Source organism: Bos indicus x Bos taurus, chromosome 26 (genome assembly GCF_003369695.1).
Source record: "Bos indicus x Bos taurus breed Angus x Brahman F1 hybrid chromosome 26, Bos_hybrid_MaternalHap_v2.0, whole genome shotgun sequence".
Classification (NCBI taxonomy): Eukaryota; Metazoa; Chordata; class Mammalia; order Artiodactyla; family Bovidae; genus Bos; species Bos indicus x Bos taurus.
The window spans coordinates 58,576-80,347 of NC_040101.1; positions in this window are offsets into that span (position 1 = coordinate 58,576).

Sequence of the window (21,772 nt, forward strand, 5' to 3'; positions counted from 1 at the left end):
AAGACTGAAGGCAGGAGAAGGGGACGACAGAGGATGAGATGGCTGGATGGCATCACTGACTCAATGGACATGAGTTTGAGCAAGCTCCGGGAGTTGGTGATGGACAGGGAGGCCTGCAGTGCTGCAGTCCATGAGGTCGCAAAAAGTCAGACACAACTGAGCAACTGAACTGAACTGAACTGGATTTTAAAGTCTACATAGAGTTTGCACTGAAACATCTGGTGAATGAACAAAAGTGGGCACTATTGGAGTCACCAAAGGAGGAAGGAGTTCAGCTCAGAGAAAGCCAATGAGTCGCGATGCCGACCTTGACTGGCGGCACCCCTGCCTCTCATGGGCAGCATGTTGCAGGGCAGGAGAGGACACAGGCCACGCTAGCTATCAGCAGAAAGAATTCCCATGGAAGACACCCAAGAGAGGGTGAGCACATTCTGCAGAGCACCTTAAACTTCCTCAAGGTCCTTTGTCACACTAATCACCTTCTGCAAGGAGCATTCAGCCATCGAGTGCCTTCAAGATCTACATTCTGCAGCCAGGCCCCTGTTCACCTGCACCCCTCAGGCACCTCTGACCCCACTCTGTAATGCCCCAGCCCTTTCTCTGAGCTCTTCTGGCCAACTACATGCCTCCACCTCCACCCTGCCCTGAGCTCCCAGACACACTGCTGTGTCTCCATCAGCTCACACGCCAGTTTGGCATCTGCAGAAAGTGTCACTGAACCATGCTGTATCCTGGGCTTGATGGTGCTGGGAGGTGAGACTAGAGGTAGTCCCTACACAGCATCATGTTTGTGACACATTTTGTCCTTAAGTGTATTTTCACAAGGCACACAACTTATTGCCAGGAGTCAATGCAAACATCTATGTATTTAAACTCTACATTTGTGTAATGTCAAAGGGGTTTCCAGGGGCTCTATTTCTGTTGGTTTGAATTCAAGAATGTCCAGAGCACATGTTTCTAAATGGAAGGTACTGGGTGTCAATGAATTTAGTCTTTGTTCCCAATAGAAGATGCCACCTAACGAGCACATTTCAGGTTATGATAACTTGACATTTTCGGTTTCCTTGAGCCAGCACTTGATACTTTTAGACAGTGAGCTTATAGTTTTTCTGCTAAAAATGTAAGGACTTCTGTGAGGGTTGCCTTGACATCCTTGTCCCTCAGGGTACAGATGAGAGGGTTCAAGCTGGGGCTCACGGTGAAATAAAGCACTGCCATCACCCTGCCAGTCCCTGGGAGCAGCTGGAGAAAGGGCTCAGGTAGGTGTATATGATGGTGGAGTAGTACATGGTCACCACGATGAGGTGGGACAAGCAGGTGGAGAAGGCTCACCACTTCCCCTCAGCTGTACAAATCTCAGGATGGTGGAGATGATGAAGCCATAGGACACCATTGTGAGCAGGACATTCAGCACAGCAAAGAAGATGTCACAACTGCCATGATGTCATTCACACAGGTGGAGGAGAAGAGCGGGAGCAGAGGGGCAATCTCACAAAAGTGGTCGACCACATTGGGCCCGCGGCAGGTCAGCTGTAGCATCAGGCAGCTGTTGGCTCCAGCCCCGAGTGTGCTGACTCCCCACACAGCCCCCGCCAGTGCAGCACACACCCTGGGGCTCATCATGGAGCCATAGTGCAGCAGCCAGCAGATAGCCATGTCATGGTCATAGGCCATGGCCGCGAAGAACAGCACCTCCCCCACCACTGACGATAACAGGAAGAACCTCTGGGCCATGCAGCCCCCATAGGAGATGCTCTTCTTCCCTGCCACCAGAATCTCGAGCAGCTTGGGCACCATGGTGCATGAGCAGACAACATCCAGCACAGACAGGTTGACCAGGAAGAAGTACGTGGGGGTACGGAGCCCAGAGCTACAAGTGATGGCTGCCACAATGAGGGAATTGCCACAGAGCACCATGCGGTAGAGAGACAGGAAAAGGCTGAAGAAGAGGACCTGGAGCTGTGGTGTCTGAGGAGCCCTGAAAGATGAATTCTGTCACCAGTGACTGGTTCCTCATGGCCTTGGACTACTCTGCTCAGACTCTGTCTTTCTCTACAGCTGCACTGGAAAAAAGTGTGAAATTTGTGGTCTAGATAGATAGGTAGGTCAAGATCCTTCACAGCTCAAACCCACCCAGAATTAGAGCAATTGTAAGTCACGTTATACTCAGGCACCATCAACTAAGATGCTCCTCTCAGAGAAATGGGCAGCAGCTCTGTCCCTCTGCTGCCACTGCACTGGACAGAGCTCACATCTTCCCATGTGCTCTCACCGCCCTCACAGCAGAAAGACCTCCAAAGTGCGAACCTGGCTGTACGGGGGCCTGCTAGAGCCCTTCAGGAAGACAGCGTCCCTGTGCTCCACCCCAGCCACAGAGCGTCCAGCCTCACCCCCCTCGCAACACCCCATCCTGTTTGCCTGACCCCAAGCATGGGCTCCCACCTCAACGAGCACCCACCCTGATATGCAGTCTGGGCTTAGGGAAGGTGATCTGCTTAGGTGGACAGGGCTGATTCCAGGGGAGGACAGGGGGCCAGGGCTCAGAGTCAAGAGGGAGAGTCTAGTCACCGAAGGGGGCAGAACCGAGGTGCAGGCTGAGAGGTCCAGGCAGGAGCACTCACAGAGACAGATCAAAGGTGATTCAGACAACCCTTGAGCAGGCAGGAGCTCATAGTCAAAGACCAAGGTGAACACAAGAGGGGCACAGAGGACAGTGTTCTCCCCAAGCGCAGTGCTGCTCTTTCTGCCCCACTGGATACCCAGACCCCAGAATGATGCCTCCAGGCTGGGGAAGGGTGGGCTCATGGACACTGGTATGGACTTGGGTCCACTCTGCAGAGGTGACCTTGCTCACAGCCCTCATCCCGGCTGACGCTGTGCTGACATTTTAGAAATAAGCACAATTGCAGATGAATTTCACATTCCTTAGTCTTGTTTGTTGTTCATGAAAGTAGATACAGAGAAACATTTCAAGAAGGGGCCTGTAAATGACAGGTGCAGAAGTCTTGGTTTGCTGAGAAGGCTGTGTGCCTCTGAGCACTTCAGAAAGACACAATTATTGAGGCTTGTAGAGTCTCTTAGCTGGGCCTGGACAGGCTTCCTGCCTCAGGCATATTGTGTGTCTCTACAGACACACTGGCCCTTTCCAGACAACCAGCAAACTATTCCCAAGAAAGCAATGCTGCTGTTCCAGAATAGATCACAGTCTTATTTATTATTGAGTGAGAGAATCTGTTTTCTTCCACCCCAAGCCCAGATCAGCTTACAGGAAAGGTCACTGAGAACCACAGACGCCCCCAGGCAGGGGGTAGTCAATTAAGTCTATAAGTGAAGCACTTTCTAAGAGTTTCCTATCACAGATGAGTGACAAGTCTTACTGTCACTATTCTGGTTATGACTTTAGAGTCTCAAAGCAGAGTGCATGCCTTCCCCAAGCACACTCAAGGGCAGTTCAAGCAGCTCAAGGAAACTGTCTCTGCCTATGTGTCAGGTGTGAGTAGCCCTGGCATCTTTGCTTCGCACAAGGCCTCAGAGACATTCACCGTGGGGAAGATGGCCAGCAAGCCTGGGGAAGGGGTTCCAGCTTCTGAATAGTTTCTGCTAATGACTTAGTTCTATGCAATCACTAAACACATCATTCTGGCCATGATACCTGATGTCTGGCCCTCTGAGGAGTGAGGAGACCGCAGAGCGAGCTGCTTCCAGAGCTGTGAGCACCTGGGGCCAGAGAAGTGCTGAGTCCAGGCCCCAGGGGGTTGCAGTGCAGACAGAGGTGAGGACCCGGGTGCCAGGGGGACACAGCGTGGACAGAGGTGAGGACCCGGGCGCCAGGGGGACGCAGCGCAGACAGAGGCGAGGGCAGAGGAAACCCTGGCAGCCCTGAAGGTACAGGAGCTCCCACTCTGGTCTCCATGGGGCCAGGGCTGAGCCTGCATGGATCCTGTGCCTTCAGCTCCTTTAACAACTCAGCAAAATGATGGTCTGTCAGACAGACATACTCTCTCAAAGGGCAGAAATCAGTGAACACACTGGAAAGACTGTTCCCTCACATCCAGGCCAAACTCTCTTACAACCTGGATCACAGCCCAGGTTCATGGGCTCCACCAAGCCAAAAAGGCAGCATTCAGGCCACTGGACCCTGAGACACATCAGGTCACTGCAAATATGACAGCAGATCCTAACCCCATGGCCACACTCCCCCTGAGACCTCACAGAAGGTGCACTGTCCAGAAGGAAGTGGGAACAATGTCTCATGTTGGGTCAGAAAATGTGAAAAGCATAAGCAGTGCCCACTGCGGAGGAGAGCTGTGCTGCCCCTGGGACTCCCAGCCATTGTGCAGCAGTGTCCACTGGGATGGTGGCAAGAACATGAGCATCAGTGTCTCCAGAGCCCAGCACTTCCCACAACGGTTCCCCGACCCTGGCGTCTGGGTTGCAGAGCTGGGAGGTGGCCTCGGCCACCACATCCTCATCCCCTTTCCTTCCCTGCTCACTTCTTGCCACTCAGAAAAAAAAAAATAGAACTGCTCAGTGTATATAAAAGGCTTCTTGAGCTTAGTCATTTTCCCCTACACAAATTTTGTAAAGCCAATCTCTTTCACAGTAGCAAGAGAAAAGGTTCATGGTCAGGAGTAAATACAGAGCACTATTTTAAAAATGCTATACAAACTGAAGCTTCTTTTCAAGCCTGCAGATGAACCTTAAACTGCCCAGGGAGTCACCTCAGGCTTGACACTGAGGAAACGACCTCCGTCTTGAGCAGGTGTTTACTGAGTCTTGACCCGATGCAGAGCTGGGGATTCACAAAGGCCACCACAGCAAGAGCGGCCTGCTTTAAATACACGCAGCTCTGCTGTGCGGCGTAACCAGTGAAGGTACTAACCCACTGGGACCCAGCCTCAAAGACGGTCACTTAGAAGACTTCAGAAGTCCCAGGGGCCTCTGAACGGCTGATGGCCTACAAGAGGACCCCAGGGCTCAGGCAGGGCCCTGTGGTCAAGGGAGGCAGCCTCAGCTCTCTCTCCAGGCTTCAGCTCAGCATGGAGCAAATTGAATCCAAGGAAAGAGGCACACTTGGGCAGGGGCTGTCATTTTCCTCAAAGTAAGGCAGAGAAGAAACTGACGTCCTCCCAAAGAGGCCATTGCAGGAGATGTTTCCAGAGGACAGATCCCAGATTCACACCCTTGACCACTGGTTCATCTTGGAAACACAGAGCTGAATAGCTTCCCATCAGTGATGGAGCCAAACCTTCCTCTGTGATGAAGACACAGGTGCAGGAAAGAGGGTGTTACCCAATCACAGACCTGTCTGTGCCAGAACAGAACAGTCCTGTCTGGGACCAGCAGTTCTCCAACCTGCAGTTAGAGAGGCTGTGCTGCAGGCAGAGTCAGGAACTGCTGGTGGCCCCTGGGGCTAACAGGGGCTCCAAGCAGGGAGTGGGAAGGAAGGCACGAGTCTGAGCGGCAGGTGGGGTTTTGTAGACAGGCCAACAACAGCAACAAAACAGCAGCTAAGTGGCGGCCAAGCCAGTCTGAGTACCTACTGTGTGCCAAGTTCTAGTCTCCTTCCAAAACCTGATTGTATTTATTTATCTGCCGCACTGCTGGCTCTTCGCTGCCACACAGGCTTTTCCCCGGTTGTGGGGAGTGGGGCTGCCCTGTAGTGGTGAGAGCACTTCTCATGGTGGCGGCTTCTCTTGTTGAGGAGCATGGGCTCCAGGTTGATGGGCTTCAGTAGTTATGGCTCCCCAGCTCTAGAGCACAGGCTCAATATTTGGGGCGCGTGGGCTTAGTTGCTCCAAGGCATGTGAGATCTTCCCGGATCAGGGATCAAGTCTGTGCCTCCTCCATTGGCAGTCAGACTTCCCACCACTGAGCCCCCAGGGAAGCCCACTCTTGTCCTTTTTTTTGACATTGTATTTGCATTTTCTCATCTTTGCTGAGTTATAATTGAGACATAAAAATTGTATCTCTTCAAGATGTAGGAGTTGATTTTTTTTCCAAGCAGTTTACATTTTTTTGTGGTAAAACACCATGACATAATGTTGATTACTTTAACCATTCAAAGTGCACAATTCAGTGGCGCTAAGTACTTTTACAACGTTTTGCAGTCATCACTATCTAGTTCCAGAACTTTTCCAGCATCCCAGTGGAAACTCCGTAACTTTTAAGTAGGGACTGCATGCTCTGCTCCACAGCCCCTGTCAACCGCCACTCTGTCTGCATCTACATATTCTGGCATTTCCTGTCAGGGATCATGCATTTTCAGTCTGGCTTCTCTCACTGAGAGTACTGTTTCCAAGTTTCCCCCAGGTTGTAGCAACAAGTAGACATACAGTAAGTACTAACTGCAGGGCCACGCCGACCTGTGGTGACCTGCACCATGGCTGACCTGCAACATGGGCGATCTGTATTGTGGGTGACCTGGTTGACCTTCACTGTGAGTGACTCACACTGTAGCTGACCTGCATTGTCATGACCTACGCTATGGGTGACCTGCACTGAGTGACCTCACTGTGGGTGACCTGCACTGTGAGTGACCTGCTCCATGGCTGACCTACACTTTTCTATACACCTGAAACTAACACAGCATTGTAAATTAACTATGCTTCAATTTTAAAAAAAAAAGTTTTTTTAAAGTATGTAGATGGAGACATATATACCATGCTAACACTAATCAAGACAGGCAGGAGTAACCATATCAATTTCAGATAGTAGAGCTCAGAGCAAGGAAAGATATCAGGTATAAAGGATGTTCCATAATATAGTTGTGTTGTTTCTCCAAGAAGACACAACAGTTCTTAACATGCACCTAACAAAAGAGGTTCAAGCCATGTTAGACAAAGTGACAGAACTTTAATAGTGATGCAGGGAGATCAAGATGATGGAATAGGAGGATGAGTTTTAAAAGACAGAAATTAGAGCAAACAGCTTTTCTGACCACAGTGGCATGAAGCTAGAAATAAATTATATAAAGAAAAATGGTTACAACACAAAGGCATGGAAAGTAACCAACATGCTATTTAAAAAAAATAACAGTGGAAGGGGCGGTCCGAAAATAACAGAGGAATAGGACAGAGAGACCGCTTTCTCCCCCACAAATTCATCAAAAGGTCAGTTGAATCTTGAACAACTTTCACAGAACAACTTCTGAATGCTGGTGGAAGACACCAGGCACCCAGAAAGGTAGCCCAATCTCTTTGAAAGGAGAAGTCTTGAGGCAACTGTAAGAGAAAGACTGAAAGCCAGCGGCAGGAGGTTTAATTCCAGAACTTTAGAACATCAGAAAACTCCTGACTGCAGGAAACATTAATAGATGGGAGCTCACCAAAAGTCTCCACACCCACACTGAAACCAAGATCCACCCAACAGCCAACAAGCTCCAGTGCAAAACACATCACGCTAATTCTCCAGCAAAATGGGAACACAATCCCAAACATTAAAAGGCAGGTTTCCCAAAGCCATGCCAAACCCACAAACACCCCAAAACTCCCAACTGGATGCTTCATTTCACCCCAGAGAGAAAAGATCCAGCTCACCCACCAGAACACAGATGCAAGCTCCCCCAACCAGGAAACCTTGACAAGCCACTGGTCCAACCCCACCCACAGGGAGTAGACTCCACAATTAAGAGGAGCCATGAACTTCCAGCCTCAGAAAGGGCACCCGAAACACAGCAATCTAAACAAAATGAAAAGGCAGAGAAATATTCAGCAGGTGAAGGAACGTGATAAAAACCTCCCAAACCAAACCAAAGAAGAGGAGATGAGGAGTCTACCGGAAAAAGAATTCAGAATAACAATGGTAAAGATGATCCAAAATCTTGAAAACAAAATGGAGTTACAGATAAATAGACTAGAGACAAGGATTCAGAAGACACAAGAGATGTTTAACAAGGACCTAGAGGAAATAAAGAAGAGTCAATCAATAATGAACAATCCAATAGCTGAAATTAGAAGCACTCTGGAGGGAGCCAACAGTAGAATAACTGAGGCAGAAGAGAGGATAAGTGAGGTGGAAGGTAGAATGGTGGAAATAAATGAAGCAGAGAGGAAAAAAATAAAAATTAAAAGAAGTTAGGACAACTTCAGAGGCCTCTGGGACAATGTTAAATGCCCCAACATTAAAATCAGGTCTTCCCTGATAGCTCAGTTGGTAAAGAATCTGCCTGCAATGCAGGAGACCCTGGTTCAATTCCTGGGTTGGGAAGATCTGCTGGAGAATGGATAGTCTACCCACTCCAGTATTCTTGGACTGGCCTTGTGGTTCAGCTGTAAAGAATCCACCTGCAGTGTGGGAGACCTAGGTTCAATCCCTGTGTTGGGAAGATCCCCTGGAGAAGGGAAAGGCTAACCACTCCAGTATTCTGGCCTGGAGAATTCCATGGACTATATATAGTCCATGGGGTCATAAAGAGTCAGACACAACTGAGCGACTTTCACTTCACTTCGCTTCAAATCATAGGTGTCCCAGAAAAAGAAAACAAAAAGAAAGGGTATGAGAAAATACTTGAGGAGATAATGGTTGAAAACTTCCCTAAAATGGGGAAGGAAAGAGCCACCAGACAGTCCCAAACAGGATAAACCCAAGGCAAAACACCCCAAGACACATATTAATCAAGCTAACAAAAATCAAACACAAAGAGCAAATATTTAAAGCAACAAATAACCCACAAGGGGATCCCCATAAGGATAACAGCTGATTTTTCAATAGAAACTCTTCAGGCCAGAAGGGAATGGCAGGACATACTTAAAGTGATGAAAGAGAAAAACCTACAACCAAGATTATTCTACTGAGCAAGGATCTCATTCAGATATGAAGGAAAAATCACAAGGTTTACAGACAAGCAAAAGCTGAGAGAATTCAGCACCACCAAACCAGCTCTTCAACAAATGCTAAAGGATCTTCTCTGGACAGGAAACACAGAAAAGGTTTATAAACTCCAACCCAACACAACAAAGTAAACAGTAATGGGATCATATTTATCAATAATTACCTTAAATGTAAATAGGTTAAATGCTCTAACCAAAAGACAGAGACTGGTCGAATGGATACAAAAACAAGACCCCTATATATGCTGTCTACAAGAGACCCACCTCAAGCATAGGGACACATACAGACTGAAAGTGAGGGGCTGGGAAAAGATATTTCATGCAAATGGAGACCAAAGGAAAGCAGGAGTAGCAATACTCACATCAGACAAAAATAGACTTTGAAATAAAGACCATAATAAGAATCAAAGAAGGACACCACATAATGATCAAAGGATCAATCCAAGAAGAAGATATAACAATTATGAATAGATATGCATCCAACATAGGAGCACTCCAGTACATAAGGCAAATGCTAACAAGTATGAAGGGGGAAATTAACAGTAACACAGTCAGAGTGTGGGACTTTAATATCCACTCACACCTATAGATAGATCAACCAAACAGAAAATTGGCAAGGGAATACAAGCTTTAAAGGATATAACAGACCAGTTAGACCTATTTGATATCTACAGGACATTTCACCCAAAAACAATAGATTTCACCTTTTTCTCAAGTACATACAGAACATTCTCCAGGATAGATCACATCCTGGGCCATAAATCTAGCCTTGGTAAAAAAATTTTTAATGAAATCATTCCAAGCATCTTTTCTGATCATAATGCAGTAAGACTAGATGTCAACTACAGGGAAAAAAAAATATTAAAAATACAAACATGTGGAGGCTAAGCAACATGCTTCTGAAAAACCAACAGATCACAGAATAAATCAAAAAGGCAATCAAAATATGCATAGAAACAATTGAAAATGAAAACACAACAACCCAAACCTATAAGATTCAGCAAAAGCAGTGCTAAGAGGGAGGTTCATAGCAATATAAGCCTACTTCAAGAAACAAGAAAAACATCAAATAAACAACCTAACTTTACACCTAAAGCAACTTAAAAAAAGGACAGAAAAACCCCACAGTTAGTAGAAGGAAAGAAATCATAAAAATCAGAGCAGAAATAAATTAAAAAGAAATAAAGAGGACTATAGCAAAATGCAACAAAACTAGAAGGTGGGTCTTTGAGAAGATAAATAAAATAGACAAACCATTATCCAGACTCATCAAGCAAAAAAGAAAGAAGAATCAAATCAATAAAATTAGAAATGAAAATGGAGAAATCACAATAGACAACACACAAATACAAAAGATCATAAGAGACTACTATAAGCAAGTATATGCCAATAAAATGGAAAACTTGGAAGAAATGGACAAATTCTTAGAAAAGTATAACCTTCCAAAACTGAACCAGGAAGAAGTAGAAAGTCTTAACAGACCTATCACAAGCACGGAAATCGAAACTGTAATCAAAAATCTTCCAACAAACAAAAGCCCAGGACCAGATGGCTTCACAGCTGAATTCTACCAAAAATTTAGAGAAGAACTAACACCTATCCTACTCAAATTCTTCCAGAAAATTGCAGAGAAAGGTAAATTCTCAAACTCATTCTATAAGGCCACCATCACCCTAATACCAAAAACCAGACAAAAATGCCACAGAAAAAGAAAACTACAGGCCAATATCACTGATGAATATAGATGCAAAAATCCTCAACAAAATTCTAGCAAACGGAATCCAACAACATATTAAAAGATTATACATCATGACCAAGTGGGCTTTATCTCAGGGATGCAAGGATTCTTTAATATTCAAAAATTAATCAATGTGATACCATATTAACAAACTGAAAGATAAAAACCACATGATAATATCAATAGATGCAGAGAAAGCCTTTGACAAAACTCAACACAGATTTATGATAAAAATTCCCCAGAAAGCAAGCATAGAAGAAACATACCTTAACATAATAAAACAAACCCACAGCAAACATTTTCCTCAATGGTGAAAAATTGAAAGCATTTCCTCTAAAATCAGGAACAAGACAAGGATGCCCACTCTCACCACTACTATTCAACATAGTTTTGAAAGTCCTAGCCACAGCAATCAGAGAAGAAAAAGAAATAAAAGGAATCCATATTGGAAAAGAAGTAAAATTCTTTTTGCAGATGGCATGATCCTCTACATAGAAAACCTTAAAGATACCACCAGAAAATTACTAGAGCTAATCAATCAATATATAAAGTTGTGGATATAAAGTTAATACACAGAAATCCTTTGCATTCCTGTACATTCAGTTCAGTTCAGTCACTCAGTCGTGTTCGACTCTTTGTGACCCCATGGACTGCAGCATGCCAGGCCTCCCTGTCCATCACCAACTCCCAGAGTTTATCCAAACATGTCCATTGAGTTGGTGATGCCATCCAACCATCTCATCTTCTGTTGTCCCCTTCTCCTCCTGCCTTCAATCTTTCCAAGCATCAAGGTCTTTTCAAATGAGTTAGCTCTTCGTATCAGGTGGCCAAAGTATTGGAGTTTCAGCTTCAACACCAGTCCTTCCAATGAGTATTCAGAACTGATCTCCTAATTTAGGATGTACTGGTTGTATCTCCTTGCTGTCCAAAGGACTCACAAGAGTCTTCTCCAACACCACAGTTCAAAAGCATCAATTCTTCAGCACTCAGCTTTCTTTATGTTCTAACTCTCACATCCATACATGACAACTGGAAAAACCATAGCCTTGACTAGATGGACCTTTGTTGGCAAAGTAATGTATCTGCTTTTGAATGTGCTGTCTAGGTTGGTCATAACTTTCCTTTCAAGGAGTAAGCATCTTTTAATTTCATGGCTGCAATCACCATCTGCAGTGATTTTGGAGCCCAAAAAAATAAAGTCAGCCACTGTTTCCCCATCTATTTGCCATGAAGTGATGGGACTGGATGCCATGATCTTGGTTTTCTGAATGTTGAGCTTTAAGCCAACTTTCTCACTCTCCTCTTGCACTTTCATCAAAAGGCTCTTTAGTTCTTCTTCACTTTCTGCCATAAGGGTGGTATCATCTGCATATATGAGGTTATTGATATTTCTCCCAGCAATCTTGATTCCAGCTTGTGCTTCTTCCAGCCCAGTGTTTCTCATAATGTACTCTGCATATAAGTTAAATAAGCAGGGTGACAATATATGGCCTTGACATACTCCTTTTCCTATTTGGAACCAGTCTGTTGTTACATGTCCAGTTCTAACTGTTGCTTTTTGACCTGCATACATATTTCTCAAGAGGCCAGTCAGGTGGTCTGGTATTCACATCTCTTGGATAATTTTCCACAGTTTTTGGCAATCCACACAGTCAAAGGCTTTGGCATAGTCAATAAAGCAGAAATAGATGTTTTTCTGGAACTTTCTTGCTTTTTTGATGATCCAGCAGATGTTTGCAATTTGATCTCTGATTCCTCTGCCTTTTCTAAAACCAACTTGAACATCTGGAAGTTCACGGTTCATGTATTGTTGAAGCCTAGCTTGGAGAATTTTGAGCATTACTTTGCTAGTGTGTGAGATGAGTGCAATTGTGCAATAGTTTGAGAATTCTTTGGCATTGACTTTCTTTGGGATTGGAATGAAAACTGACCTTTTCCAGTCCTGTGGCCACTGCTGAGTTTTCCAAATTTGCTGGCATATTGAGTGCAGCACTTTCACAGCATCATCTTTTGGGATTTGAAATAGCTCAACTGGAATTCCATCACCTCCACTAGCTCTGTTCGTAGTGATGCTTTCTAAGGCCCACTTGACTTCACATTCCAGGATGTCTGGCTCTAGGTGAGTGATCACACCATCGTGGTTATCTGGGTCATGAAGATCTTTTTTGTACAGTTTTCTGTGTATTCTTGCTACCTCTTCTTAATATCTTCTGCTTCTATTAGGTCCCTACCATTTCTGTCCTTTATTGAGCCCATCTTTGCATGAAATGTTCCCTTGGTATCTCTAATTTTCTTGAAGAGATCTCTAGTCTTTCCCATTCAATTGTTTTCCTCTATTTCTCTGCACTGATCACTGAGGAAGGCTTTCTTATCTCTCCTTGCTATTCTTTGAAACTCTGCATTCAAACGGGTATATCTTTCCTTTTCTCCTTTGCTTTTCACTTCTCTTCTTTTCACAGCTATTTGTAAGGCCTCCTCAGACAGCCATTTTGCTTTTTTGCATTTCTTTTTCTTGAGGATGGTCTTGCTCCCTGTCTCCTGTACAATGTCATGAACTGCTGTCCATAATTCATCAGGCATTCTGTCTATCAGATATATTCCCTTAAATCTACTTCTCACTTTCACTGTATAATCATAAGGGATTTGATTTCAGTCATACCTGAATGGTCTAATGGTTTTCCCCACTTTCTTCAGTTTAAGTCTGAATTTGGCAATAAGGAATTCATGATCTGAGCCACTAACAATGAAAAATGGAAAGAGAAATTAAGGAAACAATCCCATTCACCATTGAAACAAAAAGAATAAAATACTTACGAATAAATTTACCTAAAGAAACAAAATACCCATATATAGAAAACTATAAAACACTGATGAAATAAATCAAAGATGACACAAATAGATGGAGAAATATACCATCTTGATGGATTGGAAGAATCAATATAGTGAAAATGAGTACACTACCCAAAGCAATCTTTAGATTCAAGGCAATCCCTATCAAGCTACCAACAGTATTTTTCACAGAACTAGAACAAATAATTTCACAGTTTGTATGGAAACACATAAAACTTCAAATAGCCAAAACAATGTTGAAAAGAATAATGGAACTGGAGAAATCAACCTTCCTGACTTCAGACTACAGTCCTCAAAACAGTATGGTACTGGCACAAAGACAGAAATATACATCAATGGAACAAAATAGAAAGCCTAGAGATAAATCCACACACCTATAGGCACCTTATCTTTGACAAAGGAAGCAAAAATATACAATGGAGAAAAGACAGTCTCTTTAACAAGTGGTCCTGGGAAAACTGGCCAACCACCTGTAAAAAAAATGAAACTAGAATACTTCCCAACAACATACACAAAAATAAGCTCAAAATGGATTAAAGATATAAATATAAGACCAGAAACTATACAACTCTTAGAGGAAAACATAGGCAGAACACACTCTGACATAAATCGTGGCAAGATCCTCTATGACCCACCTCCCAGAGTAATGGAAATAAAAATAAACAAATGGGACCTAATTAAACTTAAAATCTTTTGCACAGTGAAGTAAACTATAAGCCAGGTAAAAAGGCAGTCTTCAGAATGGGAGAAAATAATAGCAAATGAAATAACTGACAAAGAATTAATCTCCAAAATATACAAGCAGCTCTTCCAGCTCAGTACCAGAAAAACAAACAACCCAATCAAAAAGTGGGCCATAGAATTAAACAGACATTTCTCCAGAGAAGACATACAGATGGCTAACAAACACATGACAAGATGGTCAACATCACTCATCAGAGAAATGCAAATGAAGTACCATTTCTTGCCAGTCAGAATGGCTGTCATCAAAAAGTCTACAAACAATAAATGCTGGAGAAAACGTGGAGAAAAGGGACCCTCTTTCACTGTTGGTGGGAATGCAAACAAGTATAGCCATTATGGAGAACAGTGTGGCTATTCCTTAAAAAACTGGAAATAGAACTGCCATATGACCCAGCAATCCCACTGCAGGGCATACACCCTGAGGAAACAAGAATTGAAAGAGACACATGTACCCCAATGTTCATTGCAGCACCATTTACAATAGCTAGGACATGGAAGCAACCTAGATGTCCATCGGCAGATGAATGGATAAGGAAGTTGTGATACATATACACAATGGAATATTATTCAGCTATAAAAAAGAACACTTTTGAGTCAGTTCTAATGAGGTGGATGAAACTGGAGCCTCTTATACAGAGTGAGGGAGAAGGCAATGGCACTCCATTCCAGTACTCTTGCCTGGAAAATCCCATGGACTGAGGAGCCTGGTAGGCTACAGTCCATGGGGTCTCAGAGTCAGACATGACTGAGCAACCTCACTTTCACTTTTCATTTTCATGCATTGGAGAAGGAAATGGCAACTCACTCCAGTGTTCTTGCCTGGAGAATTCCAGGGACAGAGGAGCCTGGTGGCCTGCCGTCTATGGGGTTGCACAGAGTTGGACATGACTGAAGAGACTTAGCAGCAGCAGCAGCATAGAGTGAAAAAGGTCAGAAAGAGAAACACCAATACAGTATATTAATGCACATAAATGGAATTTAGAAAGGTGATAATGATGACCCTACATAAAAGACAGCAAAAGAGACACAGATGTAAAGAACAGACTTTCAGACTATGTGGGAGAAGGTGAGGGTGGGATGATTTGAGAGAATAGCATTGAAATATATAAAATAGATGACCAGCTCAAGTTCGATGCAGGAAGCAGAACACTCAAAGTCAGTGCTCTGGAACAACTCAGAGGGATGGCATGGGGAGAGAGGGGGGTTCAAGATGGGGGGACACATGTGCATCTGTGGCTGATCCATGTGGATGTATGGCAAAAACCACCACAATATTGTAATTAGCCTCCAATTAAAATAAATTTAATTTAATTTAAAAAATAACAGTGGGTCAATGAAGAAATCAAAGAGGTAATCAGAAAATACCTTCAGGCACATGAAAATCAAAATGCAACTTTCGCAAAGTAGCTCTAAGAGGAAGGTTTGTGGCAATACAGACCTACATCAAGAAACAGGAAAAAATAAATAAATAACAATCTTTTATCTAAAAGAATTAGAAAAAAATAACAAAGCCCAAAGTCAGCAGAAGAAAATAAATAATAAAGATCAGAAGAAGTTAAGTAACATAGAGCCAAAAATATATGTATATATAGAAAATATCAATAAAACCAAGGGCTGGTTTTTGAAAAGATAAACAAAATTCATAAGCTTTGAGTCGGGCTCATTAGGGGAAAAGACAAAGGGCCCAAATAAGCAAAATAAGAAATGAAACTACAACTTACATCACAGAGATACAATAAAATCATAAGAGAATTCTATGTACAGTTATATACCAAAACATTAGACAACCTATAAGAAGTGTATATATTCCTAAAAACCATAATTTTTCAAAACTGAATCAGGAAGAAAAAGATAATCTGAACAGACCAATCCCAAGTAGTGAAATGGAATATGCAATCCCAAACTTCCAGCAAACCTTGTCGTTGGGTGGCTTGGCAGCCCGGTGTGGCCGTGGCCGCTGCTGTGCGAGGAGGGACCTGCGCTGACACCTGACGCACACCGGCTGGGTGTCAGTCTGCAGCTCTCCTTAGGTGCCAAAGAACAAGAGGAAAAGTGAGGTGTTTGACCCCTACACACACCTCTTACTGCATTTGTTGTGACCAGTGAATGAGTTCACAAGTCTAAAAACTGAATGTGTTGATGAATCTGTTAAAAGAGTTAATAAAAGAATACAGTCACCATGGGGCTTCCCTGGTGGCTCAGTTGGTAAAGAATCTGCCTGCAATGTGGGAGACCTGGGTTCGATCCCTGGATTGGGAAGGTCCCCTGGAGGAGGGCATGACAACCTACTCAGTATCCTTGCCTGGAGAATCTCCATGGACAGACGAGCCTGAGGCTACAGTCCATGGGGTCGCAGAGTCGGACACGACCGAGCAAATCAGCACAGCACAGCACAGCCACCATCTGCAGTGGCTTCCACTGTTTCCTCATCTATTTGCCATAAAGTGATGGGATTGGATGCTATGACCTTAGTTTTTTTTTAATGTTGGGTTTTAAGCCAGCTCTTTCACTCTCCTCTTTCACTTTTCATCAAGAGGTTCTTTAGTTCTGCTTCACTTTCTGCCATAAGGGTGGTGTCATCTGCATACCTGAGGTAATTGATATTTTTCCTGTCTATCTTGATTCCAGCTTGTGCTTCATCCAACTCAGCATTTCACATGATGTATTCTGCATATAAGTTAAATAATCAGCATGATAATACACAGTCTTGTCATTCTCCTTTTCCAAAAGAAACAGTTCAGTTCAGTTCAGTTCAGTTACTCAGTCATGTCCAACTCTTTGCAACCCCATGGACTGCAACAGGCCAGGCATCCCTGACAATCACCGACTCCAAGAGCTTGCTCAAACTCATGTCCATTGAGTCAGTGATGCCATCCAACCATCTCATCCTCTGTCATTCCCTTCTCCTCCTGCCTTCAACCTTTCCCAGCATCAGGGTCTTTTCCAATGAGTCAGTTCTTTGCATCAGATGACCAAAGTATTGGAGTTTCAGCGTCAGCAACAGTCCTTCCAATGAATATTCAGGACTGATTTCCTTTAGGATTTACTGGTTTGATTTCCTTGCAGTCCAAGGGACTCTCAAGAGTCTTCTCCAACACCACAGTTCAAAAGCATCAGTTCTTTGGTGCTCAGCTTTGGCATCAATGAAAACAGTGACAGACTTTATCTTCTTGGGATCCAAAATCACTGCAGATGGTGATGGCAGCCATGAAATTAAAAGATGCTTGCTTCTTGGAAGAAAAGCTATGGCAAATCTAGACAGCATATTAAAAAACAGAGACATTACTTTGCCAGCAAAGATCCATATAGTCAAAACTATGGTTTTTTCCAGTAATCATGTATGGATGTGAGAGTTGGATCATAAAGAAAACTGAGCACTGAAGAGTTGATGATTTTGAACTGTGGTGTTGCAGAAGACTCTTGAGAGTCCCTTGGACAGCAAGGAGATCCAACCAGTCCATCCTAAAGGAAATCAATCCTGAATATTCATTGAAAGAACTGATGCTGAAGATGAAGCTTCAACACTTTGGCCACCTGATGCAAAGAACTGACTCATTGGAAAAGACCCTGAAGCTGGGTAAGATTGAAGGCAGGAGAAGGTAGTGACAAAGATGAGATGGTTGGATGGCATCACCAACTCAGTGGACATGAGTTTGAGCAAGATCTGGGAGTTGGTGATGGACAGGGGAGCCTGGCGTGCTGTAGTCCATGGGGTCAGAAAGAGTTGGACACGACTGAGTGACTGAACTGAACTGAACTTTTCCATTGTTTCCCCATCTATTTGTCATGAAGTGATTGGACTGATGCCATGATCTTCACTTTTTGAATATTGAGTTTTAAGCCAGCTTTTTCACTTTCCTCTTTAACCTTCATCTAGAGGCTTTTTAGTTCTTCTTCACTTTCTGTAATAAGGGTGGTGTCATCTGCATATCTGAGGTTATTGATATTTCTCCCCACAATCTTGATTTCAGCTTGTGTTTCATCCAGTCCAGCATTTTGCATGATATACTCTGCATATAAGTTTAATAAGCAGGGTGACAATATGCAGCCTTATTGTGCTCCCTTCCCAATTTTGAACCAGTCCATTATTCCATGTTTGGTTCTAACTGTTGCTTCTTGACCAGCATACAGGTTTCTCAGGAGGCAGGTAAGGTGGTCTGGTATTGCCATCTTCCTAAGAATTTTCCACAGTTTGGAGGATGGTTATTTTGAGGTTCTAGCCTGCCATTTTCTAGGTCTCTTCCTTGCCTCAATACCTCCTCTCTCGGATTCATTGGCCTATCGAGTGGTGACAAGAGCAAGCTTGAACTAGGTAACAATTCGGCTTAGCCAGCCAGGAGCCTTGCTGCTTGTGGCTAGCCAGCCCCAATCAGGGAATATTGGGGCAGGACCCTAGCAGCTCCCAGGACCATTTGTTGTCCTGAGAATCTTTCCTTCAAGATTCCCTGAAGTGGCACTGACTTCTCCCAGAGCTTGGCAGCTGAGACAAGGAACCAACAAACTTCTAGAGCTGACGGACTCAATTATGTTTGGAGGGTAAGTCTGCCCAATTTGATAGCTGCTTCAGCCAGTTTGCTTGTTTTATGTGTCCTTTTGTGTTGACAGCCAACAGGTTCGATTTTGGAGGGTAAGTCGCTCTGGTGTGTACACCGGGAACATTTCTCCCCTCCAATCTGGTCTTTTCCTTTATGGGATAAGCCAATTTGGTTGGGTACCCATTTGCAGAGAGGAGGTGCTGTTGGACTCTACCCTGAACCAGTTCATTGGGAACTAGTCCTCATGGAGCAAGTTCACCCCAGTTGAAATTAGCTCATTTGAAGGGTAATTTTATTTACCTGATTTGGGAACTGGTCCAGTTGGGGCTTCCCTTGTAGCTCAGTCAGTTAAGAATCTGCCTGCGATGCAGGAGCTGCTGCTGCTGCTGCTAAGTCGCAATGCAGGAGACCTGGGTTCAATTCCTGGGTCGGGAAGATCCCCTGGAGAAGGAAATGGCAACCCACTCCAGTATTCTTGCCTGGAGAATCCCCATGGACAGAGGAGCCTGGCAGGCTACAGTCGAAGGGGTTGCAAGAGTCAGACACAACTTAGTGACTAAACCACCACCACCAGTTGGAACCAGTTCTTTTGGGAGCTAGCTCTTGTGGGAGTGGGTAGCCTAGCTGGAGTTAGTTCATTTGTTTTACAGGGTACACTGACCCTGTCTGGAATCGATTTGTCTGTGTGTCAATACTGGAGTCTGCCATTTTTGTTGGAAGAATTTTCCACAGTTTGTTGTGACTCACACAGTCAAAGGCTTTAGCACAGTCAATGAAGCAGAAGTAGATGTTTTTCTGGAACTCTATTATTTTTTCTATGATCCAACAGATGTTGGCAAGTTGACCTCTGGTAATGTAATGGAGTACTACTAGCTATAATAACCCTGATTTAAAAAATAATTCTGAAGTGCATTAGATATGCAAAACTTGTTAGTTTTATAACTGGAACTTAGTACCCTTTGACAATAATTCCTTAACCTTACCCCAGCCCCTGTTAACTGCCACACTGCTGTCTATTTCTGAGTTTGATTTTTTAGATTCCACGTATAAAAGAGATCTTACAGTATTTACCTCTGTCTGAATAACTCAGCCAAATGTCACAAATAGCAGGTGTCAGCTTTTCATAGGGCTGAATAGTATTCTCATGTAGATGTGCGTGTATATGTGTAGATACATACATATATCTCTACACTACACACACACATTATATATGTATACATACAAATACATACATACATGTATATATAACTGTAGTGTGCACAGGGATGTGGGTCTCTCAAGATCCTGATTCGGTCCCTTTGGATATATAGGCCCAGGAGGAAGCCTGTCGGTCAAGTGTGCTCACGCTCAGTCGTGTCCAACTCTTTGTGACCACATGGGCTGTAGCCCGCCAGGCTCCTCTGTCCATGGGATTCTCCAGGCAAGAGGACTGGAGTGGGCTGGATGCCCTTCTCCACGTTGGATCATAAAGTAGCTCTATTTTTAATTCTTTGAGGAGCTTCCGTACTCTTCTCCACAGCAGCTGCACTAGTCACACTCCCATCAACAGTGCACAAGGGTCCCTTTCTCCTCACCTACACTGTGACCTGATGAAGAGCTGCAGGCACCCTGTACTTAGCTGAAAACTGAGTTTAAACAGGAAAAATCTTTATAATGACTCCATTCTTACACAGTTTATTTCTATCCAGTTCTGCTTAGTTTAGGTCACTTTTGGGTACTAAAAACAGTTGTGGCATTTAAAAATATTTATTCTGGAGATTATAATTGTTACCTGCATGAAGGCTAGTCTGATACATTCTAATTAAAGATTATCAAACTGAAAAAAAAAAACATTGTCTCTTTTTTAATTTCGGTATTTAAAAACATTATTTATTACGCATACATTTTATTTTGGAGTAAAGAAAGAACAAGGGAACTTTCTGAGAATGTGAATGTCAGGCTTGAGGAAAGGGAGAAGGCCCGCACTTGCAGGATGATGCCCGAGGTGCTAGTGGGCACACTGACTTCATGCACACCCCAATAATGAGCACAGTCCCTCCCAAATGAAGTGACCTGGAGAAACCTGGGATGACATGTGAAGAATTCTAAACCGTGAGAAACAGTTTTCATAAAATAATAAATACAAAGTGATCCTCCATTTTTTATTGAAGTACAGTTGTGTTAGTTTGGGGTATATAACAAAGTAATTCTTATATATGTATATATATTCTTTTTCAGATTCTTTTTCCTTATAGGCTATTAAAACATATTGAGTAGATTTCCCTGTGCTATAATACAGTAGGTCCTTGTTAGTTACCTGTTTTCTATATAGTAGAGCATATCTGTTAATCCCAAACTCCTCATTTATCTCACCCCTTCCCCTTGATAACCTGTGTATATATGTGTAGAAGTACAAACAGAAAACTGTTTATACCAGAATGTTACAGGTAGCTGCCTCTCAATGGGATAACAAAGGGTTTTACTTTCGTATATTCTCCTTTCAAATGTCTTATTTTCTAGTTTATTAGCATAGAATCCATTTGCAGTTAAAAGAGACCCCATTATCCTCTTCAGGGAGTTCCTACAGCACAGAGAGCAGCAGAGACCAGGAGTCCATATGAGCCAGGAGTCCGAGCCTCAAGGGGGCTACCTTGGCCGGGCTCCTCCCTGGGGGATCTGGACACGTATTTCAGTGCAGTGCCTCCCCCAACTAGGAGGTGGGGACAGGCGCCTCTCATGCAGATTCTGGCTTCAGGATTCATGTCTGGAAGCACTTCCTGCAGCCATGCTTACCCTGAGGTCAGAGCAGCACAGATGGCAAAGCCTATGCATCTAAAGGTCAAACCACAGGGCGTGGCGCCAACAACTCTCAACACGCTGCCGACCAACACCTTCCACCCCACCCCCACCCCCACCCCCACCCCCCCACACACACACATATCAGGCCCTGTGTAAACTCGCACACTCCAGGATTGTACTGAGAATTCTGCCACTGGCCACCATTTCAGTGACACTTTCCAATTTCCACAGGTTTCATAAATCTCACAACCGTGAAGCTTATTTCTGATTCAGTTTATCTCAGCTCAGTCGCTCAG